This window comes from Notamacropus eugenii, chromosome Y (genome assembly GCF_028372415.1).
Source record: "Notamacropus eugenii isolate mMacEug1 chromosome Y, mMacEug1.pri_v2, whole genome shotgun sequence".
Classification (NCBI taxonomy): domain Eukaryota; kingdom Metazoa; phylum Chordata; class Mammalia; order Diprotodontia; family Macropodidae; genus Notamacropus; species Notamacropus eugenii.
Window position 1 is genome coordinate 11,473,089 of NC_092880.1, and position 19,491 is coordinate 11,492,579.

The 19,491-nt window shown below is 36.9% G+C and overlaps 1 long non-coding RNA gene across 1 annotated transcript in view; it reads right to left on the reverse strand.

Annotated features, from left to right (window-relative positions):
- LOC140516660 (uncharacterized) overlaps positions 1–19,491 on the reverse strand; it is a 99,780-nt gene that overhangs the window by 79,179 nt on the left and 1,110 nt on the right. The gene's annotated exons all lie outside the window — the stretch shown is intronic.

Genomic DNA, 19,491 nt, shown 5'->3' on the forward strand with positions numbered 1-19,491 from the left:
TCTGGCCTAACCCCCTGCTTTCAAGTAGGTAAGTAATTGCTATTAACATTTTTAGTGAATTACACAGCTGAGACCCCTTATGATAAACTGACTTGTCTAAGGTCTCATGTAGCTTCAATGAGGAGTTGGCATGGAGCAAGAAGGGAGGAGTAGAACCCCCATCTTTTGCAGTATTTCTCCTACCATACAACACCATCTCCATATAAAAGAATAATTTTTTCTATTAAATCTGTTATTAAAAGTAATGAAAGGAATCAGATTGTCCTTTATAACAAAAAAAAATACTATAAATCAATTGTTTACTTTTTAAGCAAGTTATAGGTAATAGATTCCGTATTTCATATGCAGTGTAATCCTCTTTTTCTGATATTTATATATGGAAGTGTTCAGGTTTCTTGGCATTTGTCAAGTTTTAAATAACAAAAAAATAAATAAAAAAGCAGTAGGACAAAAATAAATTCAATTGTGGGCAGAAAGACCAACTTCAATCAGAGTATATAAATAGCTTATGCTTGCTCAGTTGAGGTTTACAGAAATAAGTTCATGACCAATGTGTCCAAAAATTCGTTTCCCCAAGTTCAACAATACAGTAGAAATGGTCTGTTATAAATGAAATTTTAATGTTTCTAGAATCATTGGTCTAGACTCTAGACTTCCTTCTAGGGTCTAAAACCTCTAGAATCATGGAGAATTTTTCCTCCAAAAATTTAGACCTGAGGGTCATGTTGATGAACCACGTAAATTTACAGATGAGGAAATTGAGACCCAGAGAATTTAAGTTCCTTGCCCCAGATCAAATTAAATCTGCTTACTTTCTTTCCTTTCAGGCCACTGTCAACTCTTCCTATTGTGGTCCAAGTAGTTCTTTAATTTCTTAATTATTTATTTATTGTAAGTCACGCTGTCATTCCAAATATTTGAATTATATCAGATTTGAATCAATGCAAACCTATAAGATTTGGACTTATGTACTGTGCTACAGAAAGTAGTCAAGATGGTTCTAAAGTCAAAGCAGTATCACACTGGTTCCCTGCAATTTAAGCTGAGTGGTAGCACCACTACTATCTGTGTCCAAAGTAATCCATGGCACTCTGATCCTATAGACCTTATTATATACCACATGTTACCCATTGAGGTCCTTACTTTTTCATACAAATTCTTGAATTTGGAAACAACTTCTCTTAAATAAAATACTGTATAATCTAGATTAGTGTTTTACGTAATCATTGGCCATTGTGTAATTTGACAACTTATCCTGAGAAATGAACAAATGGGTGGTTAAGCATTTACTGTGGGCCAAGCACTGTGCAGAGTGCTAGGAGGATTATAGTAAAAGGGACTGAACCTAAGATTTCACTGATGCAGGGAACTCCTACTAATGCAGGTCTAAACCTTTTCTGTAACTTAGAGTCCAAGAGAGTTGCCTATTGCACCGAGAAGTAAAGAAATTTGCCCAAGATCAACAAAAGAATACTTATTTGAGGTGTGTCTTATCTTCAGGTCTTTCTGGCTCTAAGGCTAGCACTCTATCTATGCAACACTGTCTCTCAATTTCTGCGGAGATATAAGCCCCAAAAGGGAAATGGTTCCCATTCTCATACTATCATTGAGGGAGTCAACAAGTACATGAAAGCTTATTGTCAAGAAAGGTGGACATTAGGACAGAATAGCAGGATGGATCGTTAGAACGGGTCTTCTTAACAAAATAATTACAAATAATGACCCCTAACTAATCCAAACAGTATGAGATACTATGCCTCGTCTACAAAAAGGGGGTGGGGAACAAAGTTTGGAGGGAGGCTAGTGAGGCCAACCCAGCAATATGGGAAAGAGAGGAAGGAGCCTGAGTGAAGCAGAGATTCTGGCTTCCTTCCCACATGGGAAGCAATGGGTGAAGGGGAGGGGGGGACAAGAGACTTTGACAGGAAGTTTGGGGTAAATGGAGTTGTTTCTGCCTAGCATCCTGTTGGAGGGGAAAATGGCAGGACCTAAGTAGCCTGAATTGGGGGAGGGAAGAGGAGAAAAGAAATGTGGAAAAGTACCTCCATCTGGCCATGGTAACACGAAAGAGTTCCTGGAAGTGTCAGCCACTCCTGGAACATAGAATTATTCACGTAACACATGGAGCTAGAGGTACAATCAAGGACTAAAGTTCCAACATGAGGAAATAACAATAACCAAACCCTGAATTTTGTCTGACAATTCCAAGTGTGTTTCCCTTAAGGAAATCCAAGATGTCAGAGTGGTACCATGAGGCTGGGTGTTTGTGTAGGTCTCTGGGGTGAAAGTGAGACTCATGGTAATGTTGGGAGATTGCTTGTCTAGAAATACCAAATTAATTTCAATTCTAATGGATGTCCAAACAAGGGTTTTCCTAAGTCCAGAGATCTCTAAATGGTCCTGGGGGAAAGTGGAACACGCTAGAAACAATTGTATCGATTGTTTATGGACCACTCTAAGTCCTTTATGTCATTTATGCATTTTCTGTGAGGTAAAAATAAAAACTGTACCAAGCAGAAATTGTTACCTTGAGTGCTATACAGGGCTGAGAACCCTGTACTTGCATCTCTGGAGGCCTAGATATGATTCAGGTAGCTAGATGACACAGTGGATTCAGTGCTGGGGCTGAAGTCACGAAGACTCATCTTCCTGAGTTCAAATCTGGCCTCAGACACTTAACTAGCTGTGTGATCCTTAGAAATCACTTAACTCTGCTTGCCTCAGTTCACTCATCTGTAAAATGAGTGAGAAAAGGAAGTGACAGAGTACTGAGAATCCTTGACAAGAAAACCCTAAGTGGGGTCACAAAGCACTGGACAAGACTGAAATGGCTAAACAAGACATAAGTTATAATCAAGTCAGAGATATCCAAGAAATACCTCTAGGGAGGAGGGGTGGGGAAAATGAGCCAAAGAAGGACACTTTTGGAACCACAATGGTTCCAGGACCAGGACCACAGAAGTGCCAGGCTTTGGGATGATGAGTAACAGGTTACAAATGATGTCTTTAGGCATTGATGCAGACATTGTTTTGACATGTGCTACTTAGACAAACAATTCTTCTTTCCATGCCTTTCATTGTATCATTATAAAAGCCTGAGATGGAAGAAACTTTAGCTGAATTTTGTAACTTACTTGGTAACTACATTTATTATTGTAAGAGAGCGCAGCTCTGATGGACTGGCCATGTTGTTTGAATACAAATGTATACTTGCCAAAAAGACTATTTTATGGAGAACTCACATGGGGCAGGCGATCACATGGAGGTCAGAAGAAGTGATGCAAGGACACTGTCCAGGTCTCTCTCAAGAACTCTAGATTTAACTGTGCGACATGGGAGACACTGGCACAGGACCGCTCAGCACGGCGTGCCCACATCAGAAAGAGTGCTGTGCTCTATGAGCAAAGCAGAATTGAGACAGCACAAAGTAAACACAGGATGCACAAATTTGGAGTATCCATTCCAAATATTCACTTGGACTATCTGTGCCCAACCGGTGGTAGAGCATTCTGAGCTCGTACGGGTCTGATCAGCCACAGTTGGACACAATGAAGCTTCACTTTATCATGGTGATGTCATTTTGATCCTCTTCCAGAACAAAGGACAACAACCAACCAACCAAGAGTTAATTATAATTAATTACTCCATTAAGTACAATTAGATTATTAATAATAAGAATGATAATAACAGCTGGTACTTAAACATCACCTTACTCTATACCAGGCACTGAGCTTTAAAAAATATTATTTCATTTAATCTTCACAACAACTCTGGGAAGTAAACGCAACATGAGAAAACTGAGGCAAATAGAGTTTAAGTGATTTGCCCAGAATCATACGGCTGGGAAGGATCTGAGGTCGAATTTGAACTCAGATCCTCCTGCCTCCAGCCCAGTACTCATTCGCTACGCCACCTGGCTACCTCTCATTATAATGTTAGATGTTAGAATAAACATGGCTCATACTGGCATTATAGATGTAGAGCTAAAAGGGACCTTATAGGTCACGTAATCTAATGCTCTCATTTTATAAATAAGGAAATTAAAGCTTGGAAGATCTGAATGACTTATCCAAGGTCAAAAAACTGGTAAGTGACAGAGTCAAGATGGAAACCTAAGTCCTCTAGCTACTGATCCAGTGTATACTGATTATTTTTGCTACTAATTCTTTTTCTTATTAGTAAATGTTTACTAATTACCCACAACTGCATTGTACCATCTAACCCAGCATGGAGGCCCAAGTCCTTCCCTTAAGGAGCTTCCAATAGAAAAGATAAAATAGACTGAACACATTCTAAAGGCATTAAAATCAGTTCTTCTTTTCTCCCTACCCTACTGCTGCATTAGTTTTGCGCACAAGTTAAACAATAACTCTTTCTCATACACTCATTCCTCACCTTCCCAGAATGGTATTTATGTAGACAAATGCATAGGATATCATGCATTTATTTCTCTCCTGTTTCCTTCTACAGGTGAAGGAATGAAGAAGAAATGTAAATATATTGGACAAACAATGCAAACCATCAATGAACTGATACCAGGACTGAATAGAGGAGTTGGCTGAAGTAGCTTTGGGAATTCAAAAAGTTCTTTTTAATAATCCCCTTAAAACAAAGGCAACTCCTTTTTGTCTTCTTGGTTTGATAACTACAATAACATTTGTACAGTGCCTGTCACCTAGTAGCTGCTTACTAAAAACATTTTGATCTATGTCAGGGACAGAGAAGCTGTGTCCTCAAGGCCACATGTGGCCCTCTGGCTCCTCAAGTGTGGCCTTTTGACTGAATTCAAACTTCACAGAACAAATCCTTTTATTAAGGGGATTTATTTATTAAGGGAATTTGCTCTGTGAAGTTTCGATTCAGTCAAAGGATTGTATTTGAGGAGCCAGAGGGCCGCATGTGACCTCGAGGCCTCAGGTTTCCCACTCCTGATCTATATTTAGGTGAGTTAGTTTGGTCAAGTATATGTCAATCTGCTACTTATCGGACAAAGAGATATTCAGAGATTCAAAATCTGTGTGATTCTTTGACCCCTATCCCTCCATCCCACCCTGGTAATTACAGAAGAAGAGGTGGCTTGTTAGGGTCAAGAAATTCATCCTAGTAACTAACCCATTGGTGATGAGTCTCTTCATACTGCTGCTTTGCTGGTTCTCAGGCAGCAGATTCATCATATCCCTAGAATCATACACAAAACTCTCTCAACACAGAGCAACTTGCTATTCAGTGGCATGTCTTTCCAGAAACTAGGATCCCTATCATGACATAAGGAGGAAACAGAGAAGAACTTGGGGGAAGGTCTTATATTTTAGGAGGTGCTTAAAACCAGAATGTCAGAAGCTATCAAATCCAAAGCACAAAGTGAATTATATTATTTTCACAACATACCCAACAAGTACAGATTCAAACGGTTTTAACTGTAAATCTCCAATTAACAGGAAAGGATTATCTCATGAGGTGGCCCATTCACTTAGAGTTAGCTCTGATTCATGAGAAATAGATTTGCCCTTTCTTAAACCTAGAGAAAAGAAAACCTAGGAGAGATATGATTGCAATTATCTAAAGGCCATCATCTGGAAGAATGAACAAAACTAGAAGCAACGAATAACAAAGTGGCAGTATGCAAAATAAATCGATAAAATGATCCTTTCCATATAGCAGCCATACTTCCAGAAGGAAGTACTGCAAAGAGAAATCCTACTCAACATTAAGTATAAAATGCTGGTAATAAATCTAAAATCTACTAAAACTCGTACACAATTATAAGCTGTGAATTTTCCTGATAATTCTGGCAAAAAAAATGGAATTGTATGAAGAAAGTAACTCAAATTCACACCTTTTGCCCAAGGCAATCCACCACTAAGTATATAACCCAAGAAGGGCAAAGATAGAAAGTTCCCATGTATAGCAAAAATAATTGCAGTAATACTTTTTGTATTAAGGAAAACTAGAAATAATATGTCTCTCTACTGGAGAATGGTGAAATTTCATTGCATGAATATAATGGAATATTTCTTATTTATAAGAAATTGTTTAGATGAAGCATATAGAGAAACATGGAAAACTACAGGAACTGATGCAAAATTAATAAGTGGAACCAGGAAATTGATGTACAAAATCATTATATCAACATAAAAAGAAGAGTGACAGAGAGAAGTGAGGGAGTGAGGGAGAGAAGAAAAGAAAAGGAAATTGTACCTTGTATTTGTAATTACCAAACTTAATCGTGAAGAAGAGAAAATGTATCTGAAGTACAAATAAGAATGTGGAATGTTGCATAAGCCATAACATGTTGTTATGTGTTGGTTAATTTTGCTGAGCTGCTTTTTTCTGCTTCTCTTTCCTTCTTTGTAACAAAAGATGTCTCTCTGGAGGAGCGGTTGCCAGAGGCATGTATTTGGAGATTAATATGATGGAAAAACAAAATATATCAATAAAAATAAATACCATTTTAAAACTCTTTAAAATAACAAAGAATAATATAACTGGAGGAATACTCATTGTTCATGGTTGGGCTGTGCCAGTAAAATACTGACAGTGATACTGCCTAAATTAACTTACAGATTTAGCATTACGCCAATTAAACTACCAATGGGGTACTTTACGGACCCAGACAAAACAATAACAAAATTCATTTGAAGGAACAAAGGGTGTAGAATCTCAAGAAAAATAATGGAAAAAAGTAGGAATGAAGTGAAAATAATGCTTCCAGACCCCAAATTATATCATAAAGAGGTAATTGTTAAAAAAACTATTTTAAACTGGTTAAAAAAAAAAACAGAAAAGTAGAACGGTGCAATGAAGAGTTCAACTCAATAACACTGTGTTCAGTAAATCCAAGAATATAAACTACTCCAGGAAGAATTCCTTATTTGACAAGAATTAATGAAAATGCAAAATTACCAAGCAGTTTTAAAGAAATTGGTTAGAACAACATCTTATACCAAATAGTACCACCAGCTTCTAATGAATACTCAACAAATATAAAAGGTTGTGGGGGGTTTTTCAGTTTTATTAAGTTCATTGTTTGTTCTACATTTCAAAAATTTCAAAATTTTTGAGAGGTCTCTTAAGACAAAGTTTATTAAGTAAAATTAATAATTTAGTAACTTCATTTGAAAACACAAAATTTCACATACAAAGCACTCCTAACTCTACTTTAAAAGAATTAACAATAATCTATTTCCTCTCTTTCAATATGCTATAACAAATATGCATAATCAAGCAAGACAAACTCCCTCAGTGCATATATGCATATGTGTATATGTGCATATATGTACCTAAACAAATACACATACATATACACATGTGTATTAGTATATATGGTGTGTGTCTGTATATTCATATACATTCAATATATCTGTTGTGTATATGTGTATATATGTACACATACATGTGTGTACATGCACACATATATATTCTCATTCTGTACCCTAAATTTGTCACATCCTTGTAATGGATAGCGTGTTTTATTATAATTTCCTCTGGAATCATGAAAAGTCATTGTATTAACCATGAATTATTTTTAATAATATTCATTACAATTCATTACTATAGTTTCCATTACTATTCATTGTTTTTATAATATGGATCTTGTAGTACAAAATGTTTCTCAAGTTCTGTTCATTTCACTCTGCATCAATTCATAGAAATCTTTCCTTGTCTTTTTTGAAATCATCAGTTTCCTCCTTTCTTACAGTACAATAGTATTCCATCATATTCATATGTCACAACTTATTCATTCTTCAACAGTTGAACATACTCTTTGTTTCCAATTTATATGCCACCACAAAAAGAGATCCTATGGTTTTGTACATAAATAACTATTTCCTCTCTTTTTTATCTCTTTTGAGTATAGGCCAAGCTGTGGTATTGCTGAGAAAAATGGATGTCAAGATCTTTCACAACTGTGGATGGTGGAGAATTCGTAACCAAATGAGGCATAGAGGGTGTCACAACATATAAAATCGATTATTTTTATTAGATGGAAATTCAAAGCTTTTATACAAGAACAATTAATTCAGCAAGAATTATAAAAGTAACTGATGATTGAGAAAAAAAAGCCTTTGAATCAAATATCTCTGAAAAGGGTATAATATTCAGTATGTAGAATGAATTGATACAAATGTATGGCAGTCATTGTCCAATGTATATTACTATGAATAAATGTGTGGATAAATAGTTCTAAAATATTAACTATTAACCACAATAAACAATGAAGAGTATTTTAAATCACTGAGAGAAAAACAGATCAAAACAACTCTGAGGCATTACCTCATACCCCAAACATGGGCAAACATTACAAAAAGATGGAAATAGTCAATGTTGTAGGTGTCATTAAAAAATAGGTACCCTAATAAACTGCTAGTGAATTTGTTCCAACCATTCTAGAAAGCAATTTAGAGTTCTAGACTTGGAGTTGGGAAGACTCAACTTTTAAATCTTGCCTTAGAAACCTACTTGCTAGCTGATGCGGGGCAAGTCACTTAACCTTGCCTTCCTTAGTTTCTTCATCTGTAAAATGGGGATAAAACAAGCATCATACTCCTGGAGTTACCATGAGGATCCAATCAGATAATACTGCTATCATCGTTCATTTTTGTTGCTGCGCCAAGAAAGTGATTGAACTACTAGACGTACACTCCAAGAATATCAAAGACAAAAAGAAAAGTCTCATATATGATTAGTTACCCACAGCATAACTTTTTGTGTTAATATGGAACTGAAAATAGGGAAGATGCCCACAAAATTGGTAATTACTAAACAAAGCTATGACATGACAAAATAATTTGCCATAACAACAAATATGAAGAATTCAGAGAAACATGGGAAATTATATGAACTGATGCTGATTAAAGTAAGCAAAAACAGGAAAAATTCTGCATAAAATATAAATTGAAAGTACAAAAACAATTAAAATTGTACGTGTTTGTAATAACCACATTTAGCCCTGGAGAAAAGTTAAGAAAATGTAGCAGAAGAAAGAAAAGAGTAGCAATGAAACATTTTAAAACAAGAAGGAGTTTTTAAAGGGACACAGAAAAGAAAGGATGAGCTTGTAATATCATGTAAAATTTCATATATATACTGTATATATTTACATGACATAAACATACATAAAAACTGTATTCAGTAAGGATTCAGTTTCATATGGAATCATTCTTTTAAAAATCTCTTGTTGTAACCATCCTTCCAGCAAAGTTGGTATTGACTGCTTTTCAAGGGAGCCTGAATTGTTAGACTATATGAGGTGTATTTCTTCTCAATTTCAAAACTATAATATCTAAATCCCTCCAACTGCAATTTAAGTTGGGTTTCTCAGGACCTGTCTTCATAAGCCACAAATACAGTTAATCTTGGCATATCTGGACTCTGGGGCTCATTAAAGCAATCTTTTAAGAGTATGGAACTGTCAAAAAGACATGATCTTGGCTCAGACCTCAATGGATCAATGAACTTTAGTTTGCCACAGTATTTACCTTTAATCCTTAATGCATAAAAATATATCATTGTTAATGAGGGAGATGAGAAGAGACAGTAAAAGGACTAACATAAATCCATTCCTACTATTTAAAAATTCACTCAGAGCATAAATTCTACTAGCATACACTCAGCATTGTTATAACCTTAATTTCAAGAAGACATTTGACAGGCTGATGATTGTTAATAAGTATTTGTTCAATTGAATTGAATTGATATTCACAAAGCCAAGACGGGAGATAAGTGGGCTGAATGATAACATAAAGTGGGCTGAATGATAACATGAGCCTTAGCTCATCCCTCCTCCTACTTTTCTTGAGAACATCACCATCCTACCAGTGAGCTTTGACTCTTTATTTTCTTTATCCAAGTATAAAGTCTTGCCAATTGCACCTCTCCACTTTTCATATCATTTCCCTTCTCTACACTCTCATGGCCACCACACAAGTTCACTTTCTCATCATGTCTCTCCTGGACTACAACCACCTCCTAATTTGTGTTTATAGCTAGCCTCTCATCATCAATCCATCCTCCACACAGACACCAAATAAATATCCCTGAAGTAAAGAACTCATGATTTCATTCCTCCATGCCTCCCACCTGCTTTTAAGATAAAGTACAAACTCTTCCACTTGAAACTTAAAGTCACTCACAAACAAAATCACAAGAAAGAGTCAGCACCCTGAACACTTCAGAGATAATACACAGGAATAAACCCAACAAAGAAGGCTTCCAACTGTCTGACCAGAAGTAAAACAAACATAGTTACCACAGACAAATGGGTTTTCAAAGGGAAGGGGTTCCTTAGCAGCTGCCCGGAGTCTCCTCTGGACAAACATTTCCAATAGCTAATTCCCAAAGTAAAGCCTTACCTCAGAGCTGGAGGGCAGGACTCCTTAACAAAAGATACTGAGGTCTACTAATGGGAGGGGAAGATCTTTAACTCTTCCCCCCACCCACCGTTAATCTTAAATTACCATTGCACTAAGGAAATTGAGGCACAAAGAGATAAACAGACTTGGCCAAGGTCATAGATCTTACACAGACACATACACAAAACCAACAGAGAAACTAGCCTACAAAGAAGTATCTTCACAGAAAAGGCAGTGTTACTACAGAGAGTTAAAGAGCAATAAGCACTTCTCAAAAGAACACTGGAATGTATGCTACCTAATCAAAAGAGTCCCCTTGGTTGAGCTTTTCTGGGCCTTGCCCAATGGCCAGATAACTTGAGATTCCTTATACCCCTCCTCAAAAATTTGGAAAATACACTCAGTGGTGAGAATGGATTTAGACAGTTTGGATTGGGGTGGAGGAGGAAGGCAGAAAGGATCCGGGGTGGGGGCAGGGGGGGGGGGGGGATGAAAAGAGAAGGCAGTGAAGACTATTATCTCCTTATTGTGGATAAGAACACTGACTAGCAGCTTTACCCATAAGACACCTAGAGGCAAATGGCAACTACAAAACTGTGATGGGACCTGGGTTCCAGGATCCATGACAAATACTAATATTATTAATAATAATACCTACATTTATATACCACTTTAAGGTTTAAGAAGCCTTCTCAACATGTCTCATGTATCTTAAAAACAACACAGATATGTGCTATTATCTTCATTTTACAGATGAAGAAACTAAGGCTGACAAAGGTTAAGTGTCTTGTCCAAGGTCACATTGTCTGAAGCAAGATTCAAAATCAAGTCTTCCTGACTCCAAGTCCAAAACCATCCACTGTACCATCAAGCTGCTACAGAAAGAAATGAGTATGACACTCAAAAGGTCAAAGGTAGGGAGAAAATGGTATCTAATGTAAGGAAATAACGGAATATAACATCTGAGTGACAACGTTATTTATTGATATCTTCCAGTCATGGAGTTGAGCATATAAGTGGTCACTGATATTTAGGGCAGAACTCTGAAGGGAATTTTCATTCAGGTTGACAAAGCAGAAGCTAAAAGCCTGAGTACAAAGGCATCAAGTAGTCCTTTGTGATAAGGAGAACTGTGAGATTCACATCTCCTCCACGGAAAACACTGCCCCACCCACCTACAGGCAAAAATTGAGGACTTTAGACTCAAGGCGTAAAATCAAGTAAAAAAAGAAAACAAAAAGTGGTGGATTTGAAATTTGAAAAGCTGAGTGAAGATCATTTCATTTCTATTTCTATATAGTACGTATAGTTTCCTGACTTCTTAAATAACTGACTATACACACACAGATAAGTATATTTGTATATACACACACACAACATGTCTGTATTATCAAGAGACAATCACAACTTTGTGAAACTTATGTGAAAACTATGTTTATTATATGAGAAATTAACATGCATGTGGAACCCAAACAGTTCATAATCCATACACAAGTTTGCATATTTATAGCAGTACAAAAAAGGAAGGATAAGGAAACACAAATCTCACCCTAAAGGGGCATGGCACAGGAGGGGAAAATATGCAGTAAAGGCAAGTAAAAAAAAAACACCTCTGGAAGTGGAGGGGCAAGGCTATGGCAAAAACACATTCTTTTCCCTTGGGAACTGCTAGACCATGAAAACAGGATGATCTACAAGGATCCCAGCTGCACAAGCAGTTTCTCAATCTAATACAGACTGACTGGTGCCTGTCATAACACCCAAGGACCTTCCACACAGGAGGAGCTGGTGAGGGAGGCTTCATTCTCCACACATTCAGGGCCTCCTGCATACTCTGGGTCCAGTGTTTCGGGATAATATGGCAACTCAAAAAAATAAGTTCAGGCGACTTCTTAACATTCCTTAACAGTATATATGTGTGTGTGTGTATATATATATACACACACACACATATGTATAAAACCTTAAACTGTATACATCATGCTAAAAGCCTTAGAATGGATGATGATATATATAGGATCCCTTGTAGTTCTAAATCTATGACAAATTTTATAATAAAAATATCATTCCCCCTTCTTGAAGGGCTTTAAGTAGAGACCACATAATCATATATGAGATGTGTTATAGTAGAGATGTCTTTTACATACGTGTTGAACCAAATTGCAAGTAGAGTATCTTTCTATTCTCAAATTCTATGACTACAACTGAAACAGAAATTGAATATTCAATAGAAATTGAAATACAAATCACCTAATCTAAGTCCTCCATTTTTCAGAGGAGGGTAGCAAAGGAGAAATAAGGAATAAGCAGCACTGAGATCAGCCTCTTTAGCCTTGCGCTGCCCAGGATTTAAACTGAGCCAAAACCAAAACAAACACAAAACTGGCTGTCACACTAGAGGCAACAAGTAAAAAGAGAAACCACACAGAAGACTCAGCTTCAGCACAGAAGAATAATGACTTAAGAGGAAAGTCATCTCCTTCTGCAGGCTCAGAGAAAAAAATTAGGGCTCAAGTCATTGGTTACACCATCTCTAAGGAAAAGGGGTTGTCTTTCCCCTACTTCTGCTCATCCATTAACAGACACTGTAACATGCTTTATTTATCTTTTTAGGCCAACATTTTTGCTCACCTGAAGTTTTACATTATACTGTCCTTATGAAGAAAAGGAGGAAAAAGACAACCTCATTGTTTTAATAGTGTGGTTGCTTAAATATCCAGAGACAAAAAGGGTAGAGTGGAGGCCACATTTATAGTATGCTGTAAGTCAACTGCATTCTACAGTCTCCCTCTCTAGTGACAACCGTGAGCATTACATGTTAGGGCTCTTGCATTCAGAATGATGACAATAGGAACATAGAGGAAGGGATAAATTTGACAAAGATTTCATGAGGATAGAAAAGAAGCTGCCTCAAATTAGCCTGTATTTACTTATCTGTGTAAGTTCCTCAAAGTCAGTGATTATTTTTCATTTTTGTCTTTAGCAGCATGGTACCTTGCATATAGGAGGCATTTTCAAATGTTTGATGAGTGGAACTTAGCTGATATTGTAGAGAGAAATCACACTAATGTAACATCAGTGTTACAATAGCTGAGGTCCAAACATGTTAGACCTGTGGCCAAGGCAAAGAGTTGACGCTGGGCTGTAATAATAGTCTAAGGAGGACAAGTGGTAAAGAATTTTGTGAAGAGTGGCGGAGGAGTTAATAAAGCACATATTAAGAATTCTGAATTCCGTAGGCCTCATTGAGAAATGCAATGACAAGAGCAGAAGATTATTATTATTCTATTATCAATGTACAGGACAAAAAGAGATAGAAGCAATTCATAAGACTACGCACTAACTAGATGGAATTGATTATACAGCCTTTTAACTTAGTGAAAATAGACAGTGAAGTACTAACAGTATGATTTCAATAGAGCAAAAGATGATAATGCTGAAAATAAATTACTCCAAAAATTATATTACATATTATTAACCTAGATTATATATATGGCTAAAAATCATAATATAGAGTATATTGTACATACTAAGATTGCGTTTGAACTTCATTGCCAAAGAAGACCATGCCATCAGAAAAATAATGACATGACTTGCACTTGACTTTGTTCTGAGTGAGGGAGGGCTGTGCAGGTCACCAGCCTCACTTCTCCTCCACAGCCATCTGGGTCCAGTGGTCAGACATCCAACAGGGAGACTGGAGATGACCCAGGAAGCACTGGGAGACCTTGGGCCCTTCAGGCCATGGTCTTTTCAGGTACTCACTTAGGGTGAGGCAATGCCCACTCATTGAATAGGTCTGTTTAAGAAGTAGACAGGGCGTGGCCCCTTTAATGAGGCAAAGAAAAGAAAGACATCAGGCTGGGAGGGAAACAGCAACAGTTACTATTGATAATCACTCAAAAGCAAGGAGGGTCAAGAGGAGCCCTTAGGCAGGGCCCTGTGGTGTCCCAGTTTCAGGGTGCAATAGGTTTAAGGTTTGGGGAGAGGACAGGACAGCACAGAACAGGAGAAAGGGACCAGGAAAATCCAAGTCAGCTGGGCACCTTTATATACATTTTACAAGGTATACTTTATACAGATGTATGTATATGTGCATATATATGTATTTGTTATAAAATATTACATATTATATATAAAATGTATATTCACTGCAAATTATAACTCTGTATTTGGCAAAGTGACCTTTTATGAGATTCTAATGATGGCACTACTATTAAAATTTCCAAGTGTTTTCCTTACTGTAAAACTACAGAACCCATGACTAAGTTCAGCATAGAGTAAATACCCTAATATAGGGTTAACCAGTATATCATTTCACACACTTCTATTTCCCATGTTCTATTCCATTCATACATGCAGAAAGTGAAAGAATGAAAGAAAAAGGATGCATATTAAGAGTATGCTACCCCATAATACAATGAGAAATAATGACAAGGAGCAAGCCTCCTAACAAGAAAGCCCTGGATTCAAATTTCACTTCTGACTCATTGGCAAAGCCCTTAATTTCACTAGTGCTCCAAGTAACTCTTAAAGACTTCAGATTACAAAATAGTTGGTAATTGGAACTGACGGAGAAAGAGAGAGACAAACAGGCAGACACACCGAGAAATCTCACCTGCATCCTATTAGTGACAGCAATTTTAACACAAAGTACCTAAGTCAGTGAGACCTGAAAATGAGTATATTTTATTTAACCCACTTTATTGAGTTAGATGATAAATATTTACTAAGTACGCACTATGTACTGGGCCTTGTGCTAAATACAGGTGATACAAAAAAGTCAAAAGAGCCCTTGCTTTCAAGGAGCTTAGTCTAATGGGAGAGACAAGATAAAAGCAACTATGTGTAAACAATCTGTACACAGGATAAATAATCAAGAAACAGAAAGCACCAAGATTAATGAAGATAGGGAGAAACTGGTAGAAAGTGGCATTTAAGATAAGACTTGAAGGAAGTCTAGGAAGCAGAAATGAAGATTTTTCAGGCATGGGGGAAAACCTATAAGAAAGCCCAGAGTCAGTTTTCATCAAGTGTCCTCTTTGCTCTACTTTGGCTTCCCACACGCACATACAAACTGCACCATCGTCTGGTAATTGCACAGAACTCAAAGATTTTAGAAAACAGTAGACATGTAAAACAATTACCAAGCTCTCCACCATGTCCCTGGGTGCCACTGGATACGAAATGCCATTGATCTTAACCAATTCTAAGCTATTATTTCCTTGTTTTGAAACATATAGGTAAAAATCATTAAGTATATCTTACTTGCTGTATCACCCATTAACAGTTTGTTCTCTAGAGATAATAACGAGTTCACATTTTCTTTTCAACTTTATCTAATTTGTGCTCACTGGAGTTTTTGCACATCACAGTAAGAGCCCAGTATTTAGAATTCAGCCCTTTCTCTAGATTGTGCTAAATGATTTCTGACAAAGATGACTATAACTCTGCCTGCCTTTAAGCTGAACCATAAAAATTGATTATAAAGGCACTTAGCAAAAAAACCTGAAATTCTATACAAACGTAAAAATCATAAAAGTAATAGCACTCATGCTATCACACAGAAGCGTACTGGAGTACAGGCATATGCCCTAACCATATGACCTAGGGAACACTGGTTTTTTTTGCTGTTTTTTTTTTTTTAAATGAAAAAAGGGTGGAGGAAGGTTGCAAATAGCTTCTTCTGGCTGCTACCAAAAATCCCTAACGAGAAGTAACAGTACTAGAACTGACTGCAGTTTGTCCTAGAAATGCCAAGAGGCTTAGCCAAAAGGGACTGGGTTGGTCAGTGATTCACCACTGCCACAATCCTGTCCTTCTCTAATGGAAATCAATGTACCACGAAAAAAATTACATAGCCACTTAGTTCATATTCATTCTCCATAATGCAAGAATAACTAGCTACAGGAAAAAACCTTCTGAAGCAGTGGCCTCTAAATTTTTCTCTGTAACGCCTTTCCACAAAAAAAAAAATTAAAAGGTTGAAAATATTCCCACCTTTTTAGGGAGAACTATTGCAATCTGGCATCATCATTATTACCATTATTATTCATGAGATAAGAAAGGTCAAACTAGAATGAGAAGATAAGGGGCAAGGATAGCAAAGCTATAACTGAGTTGATGGCTAGAAATAAACATCTAGCACAAAGTTTCCACTGTCACTTAAGAGGACACACAGTCTAGAGGTGTTCTTTTAAGTTTCTTTGTCATGAGTAGAGGTAACCAGGTACTCCCAAACTCTTTGTCAGAACATCCGACCATGCTGCAAAGGGGTGAGGAAAGAACATAGAATATGGAATTAGGCAGACTAAAGATCAAATCCCCAGACATTCTGGGTGCTCTCAGTGACCTTGGGAAAGTCACTTAACCTCCATAGGCCTCAGTTTATTCATAAATAGATTAAATAATCTGAGGTAATTCCTACCTATACCACGGTCCTATGCAATACAACACAAAGACTGTCAAAGGATAAACCTGAGTTAAGCTCAGAAAGGTTTATCACCAAAAGTTGGCTATCTAGTAATAAGCTTCTATGAAAAACAAAAAGCAACAAAAAGTCATTAAACTTTCCATTTAGGGATGTGGGGTTGCTAATTTGCATTGGGGTCAGACTAAGGAAGTCAGGAATTATATTGGAGGGGGGAAAATATGATGAATTAGGTGAAGAACTTGCAGTTAGAGAATATTCAGAAGAGGCCAAAATGTACCCCTAAACATCCCATCAAACATGCCTGTATAAATCATTTTCTATGGCCTCATAGCTTTCTGTGAAGCTGTTCAATTAATTCCAAAAGAATGGTACGCCCTAATAACTGATTTGTGTATGCATGTATGTTTTTTACAATGTTTGGAAAGAACATGAATCTCACTTAAGCCTTACTGTGAACCTCTACAATTATTATGCTCTCCATTTTCACAGGTAAGGAAACTGAGGCCAAAACAGATTAAGTGACTTAGTCAACAAGGTTACACATTGAGTTAAGTGGCAAACCCAAGATTCAAAACAAGATGCTCCAAGTCCAAATCTATTTCTCTTTTTTTTGCCCATTTTCTCAAAATGTGTTTATCACTCTCTAAAGTAGAGAATCTGACATTTACAGTTGTTCTTACAACTTCTGCCACTCATCTGCACTTACTCATCAATGTCTTCACAGAGCAGTTTTTAATCCAGTATATTATGCAAATTGTTACTTTTATATAGGTATGTACATTTATATTATACATGTCCACATACTACGCTAAGTTCTACCTCTAAAAAATTTCTACTCTCAATCTCCCTTGTGATCTCACCTCATGAGACCGTTCTTGATGCCCTAACATCTCTATAGAGAAAATGCTAATTCTTTAGAAAAGTAGTGTATTACAAATAGAAGAGTCATATTTCTAAAATTTATGGTTTTCTTGACCTGATGGGAAATGATCACATTAATGCATCGTTCATGGAGCTACAGAATTGGTCTGGCCATTCTGGAGAGTAATTTGGAACTATACCCCAAAGTCAGTTATTCACTAGTGATAAACTTCTATGCAAAGCAAAAAGCAAAAAAAAAGAAAAAAATCACTAAACTTTCCATTTAGGGATGTGGGGTTGCTAATTTGCATTGGGATAAGTGAGACTAATGAAGTCAGGAATTTGGAGAAAGTGTTTAATTATATTATATATACCCTTTGACCAAGCAATAGTACTACTAGAGTTATTTTCAAAGAAATTTTAAAAAATGAGGAGCAAGTGTTCATGTAAACAAAAGTATTTAATTCAGTTCTTTTTAAAGTTACAGTGTACTAGAGAGTAAGGTTGGACCAAACTATGGTACATGAATATATTGGTTCTGTAAGAAAGAACAAAAAAAAAAAATACGGATTCAGAGAAAACTGGGAAAGGAATGAAATAATGTAGAAGGAAGTAGAAACAGGAAAAACAGTTTTACAAAAAGAGAGTTGTTTAAAAAAAATTAAAAACAAGAATGCAACAAATAGCCATAACCCGAAAGTACTTAATACAAAACATAGTGCCGAATACCTAATTAACTGAAAATACTTAATAAGAAATACATTTTTGGACATGGTGGCTGTGATAGTTATGTATTTGAAGTTTTTGTTTAAAAACCAGCAAGTTCTACATGAGAAATTTACAGTTTCATATACAATCTTTTCCTCTTACTTTTAGAAATATTTGCCTTATGTGGTGTTTTTATAAGAAAGAGAACTTAACCCCCGCAATGGAAGTCTTCCTCCATTTGCACCAGGTACATAAAAGAAAGTGCACTCCTCTAATCCACTCTATCCTCCTCAACCACTTTCCTCCAAGCTTTTTTCCATTTTTCGTCCTTTTTGTTTCATCACCATGCTTCAGATTCCTTATGTTCTTCTAATTTTGTGCATCTAGAACAGTCTTCCACTTCATATTAGCGGAGTCCTCCCACTGCACTCCCAGAGACATGTCAGCACTGGATGGAACTACAGAGATTATCTATACAAAGGTCTTTATGTCCTTGATAAAGAAACTGAAATCTAAAAATCAGAAGTGACTTTCAGGGGGTTTATGAGGTTGGATGGGAAAAAGATCAGGTCTTTATTTTCATGAAGCAACCCATAGGTGAAATTTATCATTTCTTTCAGTTATGAATCTTTTTTAATCCCCCCAAAAGGTCTACAGGTTTCAGACTGCCAAAGGGGTGTATGAGACAAAAAGGTTAAAAATTCCTGTTTTGGACTGTTACGCAGGGTATTAGCTAGCATGTGTCCCTATGTCAGGCTCAGCGGGGGGTGGGAGGGCGGACCCTGGTCCAAGGGCTTTGGTCCCTGGATGGCCCTGCCAGCTCCCTCAAGGTCTACGCGTTGGACAGCTCCCTCAAGGTCTACGCGTTGGACAGCTCCCTCAAGGTCTACGCATTGGACAGCTCCCTCAAGGTCTGGGATACTCTCTATCGTTTCCCACTAATCACTTTCGAAAATACGTGGACCGTTAGATTCTTCACATGCCCTTGTTTTGTACATAAACCCAGCATCATCCTCCGTCTGTTGTTCGTTCTCCTAAGGACCTCTGCCCATTTTTGCCAAAGCATTGCAATAAATCCTTTGCCACTTGATTAAGAGGAGCTTGAGGGTATACATTCATTCCAGGCCACTCTGCTTT